The sequence below is a fragment of the Canis lupus genome, chromosome 20 (genome assembly GCF_048164855.1).
Source record: "Canis lupus baileyi chromosome 20, mCanLup2.hap1, whole genome shotgun sequence".
In the NCBI taxonomy this organism is placed as follows: domain Eukaryota; kingdom Metazoa; phylum Chordata; class Mammalia; order Carnivora; family Canidae; genus Canis; species Canis lupus.
This window is the reverse complement of record NC_132857.1, coordinates 35,978,000-35,990,073: the sequence shown is the minus strand read 5'-3', so window position 1 is coordinate 35,990,073 and position 12,074 is coordinate 35,978,000.

The following is a 12,074-nucleotide window of genomic DNA, read 5'->3' as shown; positions in this document are numbered from 1 at the left end:
GAGAGGGATAAGCTGACTCTCCCCTGATCAGGGAGCCCAACGTTGATGGACTAGATCCTAGGGCCCTGGGATCATGACCTGAGCTGAAGTCAGATGCCTCTCCATCTTCTTGATGCACCGCTTCTGAAGATATTATAATGATATAATATATAATATTATCTGGAGATATTATAATGAGCCTTGCCCTCTGTATCCAGCCCCTAGCTCCTCAGGCTTCCAGTGTGTTTACTAAGTGATCGCTTGAAGGGAAGATGCTGGGCACTACACCAGGGGTATGAGTACCAATACCCAGTTCTTTCAGGGAGGAACGAGTGCCCCTGAGTCGTGGGCTAGAGGGTGGGTGAAGCTGAGTACACAAGCTCCCACCGTTCCATGAAGCTGGGCCACTGTGACCCAAGGGCTCCTTCTCATTTCAAGCACTAGCTCTGGATGCTCACAGCTGAAGGGGGTGGGGAATAGCCCTCCAGCTTCAGCCCCTGAAGATATCCAGGCAGCCCTACTCAGACCAATGAGGAAGCACCTGCCAGGCCCATTAGCCCAGAAGCAGCAGCAACACGTTTGAATCAAGAGGGTCAGCCAGCCCCTGAAAGCCCTCACCCGGCCCTCTCAGAGACTGTGACTGGGGCCTTAATTATCTTTCCTCTGAGGAGCTTGCCCTGGCTGGGTCTTTATGGGGCTGTGATCTATAGCTGCCCCTGGTCTGCTTTCTCCAGATGCCAAGTGCCCCATAACATCCCCAGCTGCCAAAGACAGCTGAGACAGAAACCCCAGGTGACAGTGAGTCAAGCTGAGGCACCCCACTGAGCCAGCCTCATTCCCACAGTGTGCCAGCCAGTATTCTAGCAGGCAAGGTGGTACAGTTTAATTATTCATCCATGAAGCAAATATTTATTGAGTGCCTACTGTGCACAAGATAAGGGGGAAATCTAGCTGAAAGCAGAAACATTCTGCTCCTTGCTAGTTGAGCAAGCCTATACAGATTACCTTTCATCCTCCTCTTTTGCCTCCCTGGTAAGATTCACCAACATGTGACCCACTTATGCTCCAGGGCTGGGGGGACACATGTGACAAGTGATAATCTCAAAAAAAAAAAAAAAGTGATAATCTCAGATGGCTCTTGCATCATCTTGCTTTCTCTGAGTGACTTTTCTCCTTTAGGAGGCTGGATGTTCTTCAAGCAAAGACCCTGCCATTTGGTTTCCTCATCCCCACAGGGCTAGCCCTGGGACTGAACACTCAACATGCATTTATGAAAGAGCAGAATGAGACAGGAGAGCCCAGTGCTGGGTGTCTTTTTCCCCCTGGGCAGTACAGCAAGCTGCCAGTAGCTCCAGAGGCCACCGGAGGCTTATTTGTTTTTTTCCTCGCAGGCTTGTGCTTCTCTTGTGCTGTTAATAAAGTTTCCACGTCCTGAAAACATACCTATTGATTGCAGACGGAAGAAGGTTTTAGATTCAAAAGTTCATCTGAGACCAGAAGGATTTCCCCTAGAGGGAGACTCAGCCCTTTGTCAGGCAGATGTGGAACTTAGCCCTGGAGCAGGGCACTCTACCACTGCACCATTTATGGGCAGCTACTCCAGGCTAATTCTCGAGATACGGACAAGGCAGGGAATCTGATACAGTGCCACAGTGCTCCTGGACCTCAGTCATCTCTGTGCACCCTTGGAGCACGTGGGTATATCTCCTGGTTCCATCACCCTCCCTTTGGTACTGTCTTCTGGGTCACTAGCAAGCAATTTTCTTTTTCCTTTGGGACCCTGTGTGCATTTGATGAGAGATGAGCAGAGCAGGGTATAGATGCCAGTGAGTACAGCTAAGATCCCATCTATGCAGTACAAAAATATCCAATGATTCTATTAAAACCCAGTCCTACCGATGTCTGTCTGCTTCTTGAGCAAGTTCAGCCTTTCCCCAGGGCTCACCTGGCAGGCCTGTCGCTGTCCGTGGTGCTAATGGCTGTGGCTGCCTTACTTCCTTTGGCAGGAAGGATCAGGTTTCAGAAATCCAAGAACTAACTCATGTTCCCAGGCTTTAATGTGAAGCCACAGCTCTTTGTGGAAACACTGGACACTGTACATATGCCCTCCCTCTCCAAGCCTCACCCCTACCCAAGAGACTTCCCTTGCTAGCTGGGCTAGAGGTTGGGGTAGGAGAAGAACTGGTCCTCCCTCTCTGCCTCCCACCTTCCCTTCCTCTTGGCTTCTTGCCCAATGTTGTATCCATTCACACACACACACACACACACACACACACACACACACACCATGAAACTCAGCTATAATGAGGCAACCACGAACCCTCTCCAGCAGACCCTTCTCCACCCAGTCAGGAGAGAGAAATGAAGCACAAGGCTAAAAGTTCAGCTGTGACAACACCAAAAGGGCTTCCTTCAAACTTGAATGCTTTTTGTTTCCCTGCCTTGTAAAGTGTGTGGAAGGAGCACATGGTCTTGGTAGATTCTTTTGGTGGGGGGGTGCTGCAGCTCTGGGAGAAGGTGGCACCAGGATCATCAGGAACTAGAGAAGTCCTCCAGCCCCCTAACAAGGGGTCCAGCTTCCACAGGAGTCACATTCAGGGACAAGACTGCAATTCCCAAAGGGTTTTCCATGTGCTCATTCTTGAAAGGAAAAAAAAAGTGTATTGCTTAAAAAAAAAACTGGTTTGGAGAACTCTTGGTCAAAAAATGTGCATGTGTGTGTCTGTTTTGCTGATGTATTTTCCAGAGTCTTTACTAGGCCGAAGGTCACTGTGCTATTTTTCTCTGACATATTCGGCCACATTTTATGTACTAATCAGAACATGGATTCTAGAACATTTTTGCTTGAGTTCCAATCTTGGCTCTGCCACTGAATAGCTGTCTTGCCTTCGGCAAGGTCCTTAGCCTCTCTGTGCTGCTGTCTCCTCTGTGAAATGTGAATAACAATAGAGCCTACCTCAGAGGGCTGCTGTAAAAATTAAATGAGTTAATACATTGAGAGTTCTTAGAAGAGTGCCCAGCATGGAGTAAGCCCTACTGTTGCCTGATACTATTATTTGCAAGGGCACTAATATGTGTGAAACCCAGTCCAGGAAATGCTGGGTTAAGGCATTATCTCCGGAAGGCTTTCACAGAAATGTCACACAGCCTTTGCACAAGCTGTTTCATTTTCTCCACGTGGAACATTCCTCTTACTACTTCAAACTCCTGATGAATTTCTTTTAGCCTTCAAAACCCAATTCTCAAGTCTCCTCCTAGGAGTAGCCTTCCATGAATCTCTGAAGCAGAAGTTAGTAGTTAGTTGCTCTATAATCTTGGAGCAACATCTTGGCTTGTCATCCACCTTTGATTAGAGAATTTGCCACAATCAATTGCAATCATTACATTATATACCTCCCCCAATGTACTATGAGCTCTTTGAGAGCAAGAACTACAATCTATTTATCCCTAGTACCCCAGTGCATGGCATAACACCTGGGACATCCATGGTGCTCATCATGGGCATAATTAATCAACTAATTCATTGTTCATGCTTGCACATTGCCAGGGAGAGTGACACATGAAGTCCTCTGCTGTTCACTAGCGTGATGAGATGCAAAGTATGAGTGGCTCATGTCCCTTCCTTCCCTCCACTTACCAGCTGTGTGACATTGAGCAAGTCACTTCTCTTCCCCGAACCTATTCCTCCTCTTAAAAAGTTAACAATGCTCCTTATCTCTTGGGGTTTGAAGGAGGACTGGAGGTAAATGTCAACTCTGCCCATTGTTCTCCCCTCTACACCATACGTGCACACACATATGGGGTGAAGAAAAGAGAGGAAAAGGAAAGCAGGATCAAGGGATACGCAGGAGGAGGTGCAGGGAGAGGCAAGTGTGGTAACAATCCAATTTCAAGTACCCTGATACTTGCCCCCTAAGCACACATAACCTGACTGGTCTGTTAACTTCATGCAAGATTCTGGAGCATGCATTGAGAGGAGGGAAACTTCCAGAAGCTTACATCTCACAAAAATGAAAGCAGGAATTCACAATGACATGGCTGGACCTTCACTTATGCTAAGTGAAATAATTCAGACAAAGACAAATTCCATATGATTTCATGTATGTGTGGAATCTAAACAACAAAAATGAACAAACAAAAGCAGAAGCAGACTCATAAATTCTGAGAACAAACTAGTAGTTGCCAGAGGGGAGGCGGGTGGGCAAAATAGGTGAAGGGGACTAAGAGATATAAATTTCTGGCTATAAAATAAATAAAATAAATAAGCCACGAGGATGAAAAGTACAGCATAGAGAATATACACAATAATATTGTAATACTATCGTGTGGTGACAGATGGTGACTACACTTATCCTGGCAAGCACTGCGTAATGTATAGAATTGTCAGATCAATATGCTGTGCACCTAAAACTAAATAACGTTGTATGGCAATTATATTTCAATTAAAACAAACTGAGGGCAAGGAATTAATATCACTAAAGGAAGCCTCCCTCCTACAAGTCCAGGCCCTCCCAAGAATCTACAGTCACTCTCTCTCCCAGCCTGGTTCTCCCTCTGTTAGACAATCACTAGAGCTCAAGATGGGAGAAGGCGAGTGGAGTGAGCATCTCCCTGGACAAGCCCTAGGAGGCAGACCAGGAGCAGGGACATTCTCTCTGGGCCCTAGCTCCTGTCCCCCAGGCACTCAGCCAGTCCCCAACTCATAGAGCAGAGATGCCTCCCCTGCTCTTGCTCTTCTCTCCTCTTCCTTCCAGTGAGAGCAAAAATGGAATCATAGCTATGGGTTGGAGTTTACTGGCCCTCCCAAGAGAAGGGGACTCCCCCAGAGGCTAGTGCAATTCACTCACAAGGACCTGTGGAACCGGTGAGGACCGCTCAGTGCAAATAGTGTTTCAAGTGGAGTTGGGCATGGTGGTCTTCTCCCACCCCAGCTGCCAACACTGGTCTCTAAGCTCTCAGCTCCAACCCACCGCAACCCAGGCCTCATACCTTTCTTGTCCTACAAGACCCTGAAGAATCCTGCTCAGCCTCTGTGCCATACAACAAAGTCATTCTCTGAAAGTGAGCATAGCTACCAGAAGAGAGTAACCTATTGTGTTACTAACACTTTAGTCTGAATTAATATGATACAGAATTTCTGAATGATGAAACACCTGTGCGGCCTGAGAGCTGGCTATCAGAAATGGGTAAAGGCTGGCAAGAGGAAAGCAGCATGTGAGGTGAAAGACAATGGACCCTGGTGCTGGTGCCGGGTTTAGATCCTGGCCTCTTACTGCAGGGTGACACCCTTTCCAAGCAGCACTTCCTCACCTGTCAAATCTGTGTCATGGCAGCACGTCCACTTCACAGGTGTGAAGAGGAGCAGATAAGATCATGTATTCAAAGTGCTGGAGGGTAATGAGCACTCAGAGCATTTTAGTTCATTCTCCCTGCCCTTCTCCCAGTGAGAGAAGTGTCATGAAACAGGGGACGGGGTAGAGGTGGGAGCCAGGCTGAGGCCAAGATCATGTGGTCCTGCTGGGAGATTTATTTTTCATCACCGCTGGCCTAATGGTTTCAGGGGGCGGGGGGTAGATGTGGGGATGCTATTCATGGGCTCCCTTTCTAGCAGAGACAGGGAAGGGGGCCTAGCCTACCTCTCACCCTTGGTCCCTTCTTTGCTGCCTGCCTGGAAACGCTCTGCCTGGCCCTCCTCAGCCACCAGTCAGCAAAGCTACTCTACATGCAAGGGGCTAAGCCAGCTGGCTGAGTGTGGCCCATGTTGACACAAACACGGGAAGGGTTTGCGGGAAACATGGGTGGCCATGGCCTCTGTCTCCAAGAGGAATAGCGAGGGAGCTTCCGGACCAGGTGTCCCCATGACACCATGGATGTGTGGGGAATGCAAGCAGACAGGCCCGGGGTCACCAGCGCCAGAGCAAGCGTGAGCCAGCCCTCAGGGCTTACAGGGGCTGAACTCGGCCCAAGAGTCATTCCAGGTGTCTGTGTCATCCTATGGCACCCTCACTCCTTGTGCCTCTCTGAGTCCTGGAGTGGAGAAAGGGGAAGATGTCTCTGCTGTGTGCCTGCTGTGTACCCAGGCTTCGGCTTGTGATCATGAACTTGTTCCATTGAAAACTCTGCCAAACAGGCCCCCAGGGGGTGGTAAAATGTGCCCTCCAATCTGAGATTATTAGGGGAATCTGTGAATTTTGATGGGGAAGAAACACATCTTTATTATCACCCTAATTGGAATTTAGCATTTTCTTCCATTAGGAAAGGAAGCAAAGAACCACAAGAAGTGTTAGCAGTACTTGTAAGCTTACCACCGAGAAGCATCTCAGATATTCTCACGGCAGAGAACAGAAATTACAGATATTAGGACATAGACTCACATGACATATAGACCCTCTGCAGTCTAGTTAACAGAAAGCATTAATAGAAAAAGCACACCCGGCATCGCATCATAAATTTGTGCTTTAACATATTTTGATAATTTTTAAACATTGTTTTCTTTTTAACTTGTGCATTTTACTTTATGCATAGGAAAGAATCTTTCAGAAGAGGGCTCCATGGCCTCACCAGGCTGCAAAAGGGGTCGTTAGTATAGCAAAGGTTAGGAACTTGTCCTCTGGGGCTGAGAGTTTCTGATCCTGGCCTGCACCATGCTGTGTGGCCTTGAGCACAGAACTTAACTCCTCTGTGCCCCCATTGCCTATCTATAAAATGGGGATACTAGTACTACTTGTGACATATGATGCTTGGAGGGTTCAATGTGATCAAAGTCTCAGCACACTGCCTGCTATACAGTGAGTGCCCTGATATCAAGTGTCTGTCATTCTGATTCATTGTCCTTTCCTGGGCACAGGGAGCCTGCCCAGCCCATCTGCAACAGGTAGGATTCCACCAGAGAAACAGAACCAACAGGGCATATATGTTAAGGGATTTGATGGAACGAATTGGCTTAAGTGACTGTGAAGGCCGGCTAGGCAAATAAAAAAATTATAAAGTAGCTACCAGAAGGGCAAGCTGGAACTTTCTGGCATGGGCTGAAGCTGCTGTCTGTCCACCGGGGGATTTCTTCTCAGGGAAGCCTTACCTCTGCTCTTGAAAGTCTCTCAACTGATTGACTCAGGCCCACCCAGATTGTTGAGGTAATCCCTATTTTGAGTCAACTGATTATACAGACACTAATCACATCTATAAAATACTTTCACAGCAACCCTAGATTAGTGTCTGATTAACTGGGAACCGTAGCCTCCCCAGGTTGACACAGACGACTGACCAGCACACCCAAGAGAAGACAGGGAAGTCCGGAGAGGTTCACGTGGAGGGAGGGGACTTGGTGGGAGGGGTAAGAGTGGACCCACTCCCTTAACTCACCATTACTCCATGAGGCTTTTCATCTGGATCCTTGCTCAGGGCACTGCCACCTTTTTCATGTGAGACATCTGGGACCCTCCAACGTGCCCCCATAGACTTGGACCAGGCCTCACCCCAGACACCATGGTGAACCAGACATGGTTTGAGGGTCCCCTCGTCTGGAGGGGATAAAAGACAGGAAGGTGACCAGAGCCCCTCAGAAGTACACATCAGGTGCAGCCTTCACCCAGAGAAATAAGAGCCTCCTCAGGGTAGAATCTGGGCAGGGATCTCCTGGGCTTGTCTGACCCACTCTGGACTGGAATCTTGATGCTAACTGCCAGGTAGACTTGACTCTTGGCCTCATAAGCCAGGGGCTTTTTGAGGGAGCATACGTATTTTAAGCATCACTGATCCAACGTCTCTGCTGAGAATCTTAGTTGAGCCCTGAGTTGGCAGGTTTCTGCTCCAGCCCTCCTTCTGGGAAGGGCAATGGGAAGCCCTCTTTCTCAACTATTCCATGAACAGGTACAGGTGCATGCAGGTGGGGCCACAGCTCCTGTCTCTCTGAGGACAGTGTCTGCAGACATCCTTGTCCCCATGGCCCGGTGTCCTTTGCACACCGAAGCAAGGGTCACTTCCTACTTGGGGTCCAAACTGAAAGGAGACCCAGAGGTATGCGGCCCCTCGACGCTTTCTGTTAGGCGCCCCCTGGTGGCAGCGGACGGTTATTACCGCCCAGTCCCCCGCTGGGATTCATCCAGGTAAGGCCTCAGCCGCAGGACCGGTTGGTTCTGACTGGGGAGGCCAGGGGAGGGTTCCCGGAAAACAGGGGGACAGCTGATCCGGGTTTTATAAACCAGAGGATGAGAAAAGAAGGGCTTGGGGGCGCTTGGGTGGCTCAGTCGGTTAAGCGCCTACCTCCTGCTCAGGTCATGATCCCAGGGTCCTGGGATCAAACGCCACATCAGGCACCCTGCTTAGCTGGGAGTCTGCTTCTCCTTCTCCCTCTGCCTCTCCCCCCTGCTAATGCTCTCTCTCTCTCTCTCTGTCAAATAAATAAATACAATCTTTAAAAACAAAGAAAAGAATGGCTTTGGGGGCCACATGCAAAGGCAAAGGGCATTCAGGAGAGGGCATCTTGAACCCCACAGCCTGGTAAAATATGAGCAGGCCGCGAGAGGAGGGGGGTTACTTTCAGTCGGTAGAAATAAAGCAGGAGAGAGGAGGGGAATGAGAGAGCCTGTCGGGAATGCTGAAAGTGGGAACGAACCATTGCCAGACCCTGGGTCAATCTGAGCCCTCATTAATTTGGAAACCGGAGAGTCAGATTCTCTAAAGACAGTGGAAATTTTTGTTCTAAAGAACCCCTGTCAAGTCCCTGTTTATGTGACTCATAAAGTAGCCTTCCGGCAGAAAGAAACAGCTCACCAGTAACAAGAGAGCTCCTGGGACCAGAAGGGAACTAAGCAGGGAACCACCACCCGCATCTAGCTCAGGCCCATTCCCAGTGATGGGGAGGCCTCCACCCCACCAGCACTACCTACCACCTAGAGAAGAACCAGAGAGTTTAAACATCACACCTTTCTACAGAATTATGATGAAGTTTGAAGCGGGGGAGGGCAGGGGAGCAGGTTGCAAGGCATGTATGCAGCCCTTTGTCGTCTGTTTTCTTATGTAATCCTCATAACAGCTCCTCCAGAAATAGGCTAGTTGCCCCATTTATAGATGAGGAAGCAGAAGCTCAGAGAGGTTAAGCAACTTCCCCAAGGTCACAGTACAATCGGGTAGCACCAGTGGCATCTGAACCCAGTTCTATGTGTAGCCTCACATCTTTTTTGCCACCTTCCACAAAGCTTTGGACATTAGAAGCAAGTCTGCAAAGCCATCATGGCCCACTCTCACAAGGCCCCTGGCAGGGGGAGGGCGCAGCCCTCATGGTTATGATCCTAGGTATCATGAGTTCCGTTTGACACATGGTAAGACTGGGGCCTCAAAAAGAGAGCTGTCATCAGCCAGGGGACCCTGTACAAGGCACCTCGGTGAGCCTTAGTTTCATCATCTGGACAATGGGACTAGCGGCATGCTGTAGACACCTCGGGTCCATGCCACCTCTGTGCACAGAGGGCCACCCTTCCAACTGCCAGCACCTGCATCTTTGTGTCCAAGATGCAGAAAATGCTGAGTGGCTGCCAGGACCTGCTCTGCTCCTTTTCCAGGGAAGAGAGAAGAAGCGTGGAGTTGGACCAGCCCCTAGCCAGCAGACGGTGGGAGCTGGTACAGAAGCACTCCTTCTAGAGAGACAATTCCGAGATGCATGTGGCACCCCTCGCCCAGCCCAGCCTCACCTTGCTTCTCCACTCCCCCTGGTGTCTCCTGGCCTCACCTCCCAAATGAACCCTGGTATTTGCCCTCCGGTCTCAGGCTCGGCTCCCTTGCAGCGTAGGAGAGCCACATGAGATTGGCTTGCGCCCTCATCGCTTGCTGCTTTGTGCGCGGTGAAGGGGACATTGCATTGATAATACTTTGAGGGCAGGAGTTTATATCTCCTCTGTCTTCTGATCCCCAAGAATATGGCAGGTCCTGGGCTTCTACCTGCCTCTCTTGAAGTGTCTCAGGCTCTGCAGCATCCCCAGCAGGGCTTCTGTTTCTCCGATGAATGACCAGGAGCAGAACTCCAGCCCTTACCCGACAATCCAGTCTGTCACTGGCTTCTGTGAGGTTGGGGGCAGGAGACATAGCTGACCATGGCTCCTTTTTTTTTTTTTTTTTTTAAGATTTTATTTATCCATTCATGAGAGACACAGAGAGAGACAGAGACATAGGCCAAGGAAGAAGCTGACTCCGTGTGGGGAGCCTGGTATGGGACTCGATCCCAGGACCCCGGGATCATGCCCTGAGCTGAAGGCAGACGACTGCTGAGCCACCCAGTGCTGCTGGCATGGCTTCTGATTAGGATTCTGTTCACATATCAGCTGCCTGGTCCTGCCATCTGACATCTGGAAAGACCCAGAGATGAGCTCTTCCGTGGCCCTTTTTATTCCCCTTTCAGCAGTCTAGAAACCGGATGGGCTGGCAATGCCAACACTCCTGGACATAAGCCTGCCTTCCCTTCCAGACAGCCTTCTCTGCAGCTGCAGGACCGCGCTCGCAACTTTCAGCCCAGACCCCCATTCACCCCACCCTACCCCCAAGTGACGTCTACAGTCTGCAGTTCCTGCCTAGAAAAGGTGAGCTTTCATAAACATTGAGACTCCGCCGATTCTTAAAGAGGCCAGAGACAGCAAAGCTGAGGCAAAGGGGACAAGCCCCGCAAGGTGGGCTCTCCAGCACTGGCTGCAGGATGACACATTCAAATGCAGAAGGAATCATATTCGGCCCAAAGGCAGGCCTAGTGGGGTGGGCAGGTCAGACTTGCAGTGGGGAGTCCACATGCATGCTCTCCAATTCCAGACAATCCCTCTTCCCTCTCCTCCACACTGTTACATCCTGGATTCAAACTCAGGCTGGTCCGAGTCCAAAAACCGTGAGCTTTTCCCCAGAACAGGGATAGGGATGAGGGTGGAAGAAAAAGCAGGCCCCTCTCCCTAACCACCTTCTACTTTGGCCTTGGGGTTGGAAGAAGCCACGGAGGCGGGGACCCCTCTCTCCCTCTAACAGCTCTAGCTCTGCCCACAGGGCTGGATCCTGTTTGCTGGGCCCACCACGGCTCCTTTGCATCTTCCCCTGGCCCGCAGGCCCCTGGCAGCAGTGGTCAGAGAGCCCGGCCAGCCCCAGCCAGCCCCCTGCCCACCCTGGGCCCTGCTCAGAGAACAAGGCTGAACTGATTCTGTCAGGAAGGGTTAGACTTGTCTCCCGGGCTGGCTGGATTCAGGGGGATGAGACAAATGCATTTGGACAGCCTGGATCCAGAGCAGTATCTGTCAAACATGCTGGCCACCTCTCCGGCAGGCAGCACACTCCCCAGAAAGGTCAAGCAGGCTCCCATCCATCCTGTCTTGAGAAGGCTGATGCCAGGGCCTGAGGAGATGGGAAGAAGCAGGTGTCTACAAGCCCAGGATCCTTGGGGGAAGGTGTCAGGACCACTGTGTCTAGGCCCCTCTAGAGAAGCCAAAAGCTAGTGCCTTCTCCCTGCCCAGGTGGACACCGGTGGGCATCTGATTCCAGGATATGGTTAGAGCAGCCAACCTTCCTAAGAGCACCTCCTAGATGCTCATTTAATGACCACCGCTGGGTGCCTGGTAGTGCCAGCCCCACCTGGCTTTCGCTCCACCCGACATGCTGCCCCTGGTTGAGTGGACGAAAGAAGGGTGATGACTGGGTGAACATGACAGGCCTCTGTGAGAGGGCTCTAGCTCGCTTCCCGAGGACACTCCTGCCCTCCCTGCCCCCTCTCAGACCCCTACACGCTTCCTGCCCAGACCAACTGGCGTGGCAGTGGCCAGCAAGCCGGCTGGACAGAGTGGGCTGGAATGGCCCTTCCCCAGCATGAGCTTGCAGTGGACAGTTTCACAAAGCTAGAATTTCCATGCATTGGGGCATTTTGAGGCCCCAGAAGATCTGAGCATCACCCCACAGCATTGGGGAAAAGCAGATTTCTTGTCAATGAGTTCAGCTGGTTGGAGGCTGCAGCCATGTATGTACATGGTGGCCACAGGGTCTGAATAGCATTGGCAGCTGTTGTGAACTGAATGTGTCCCCCCAAATCCATGTGTGGGTACCCTACCCCAAGGTGATGGTACTAGGAGGAAGGG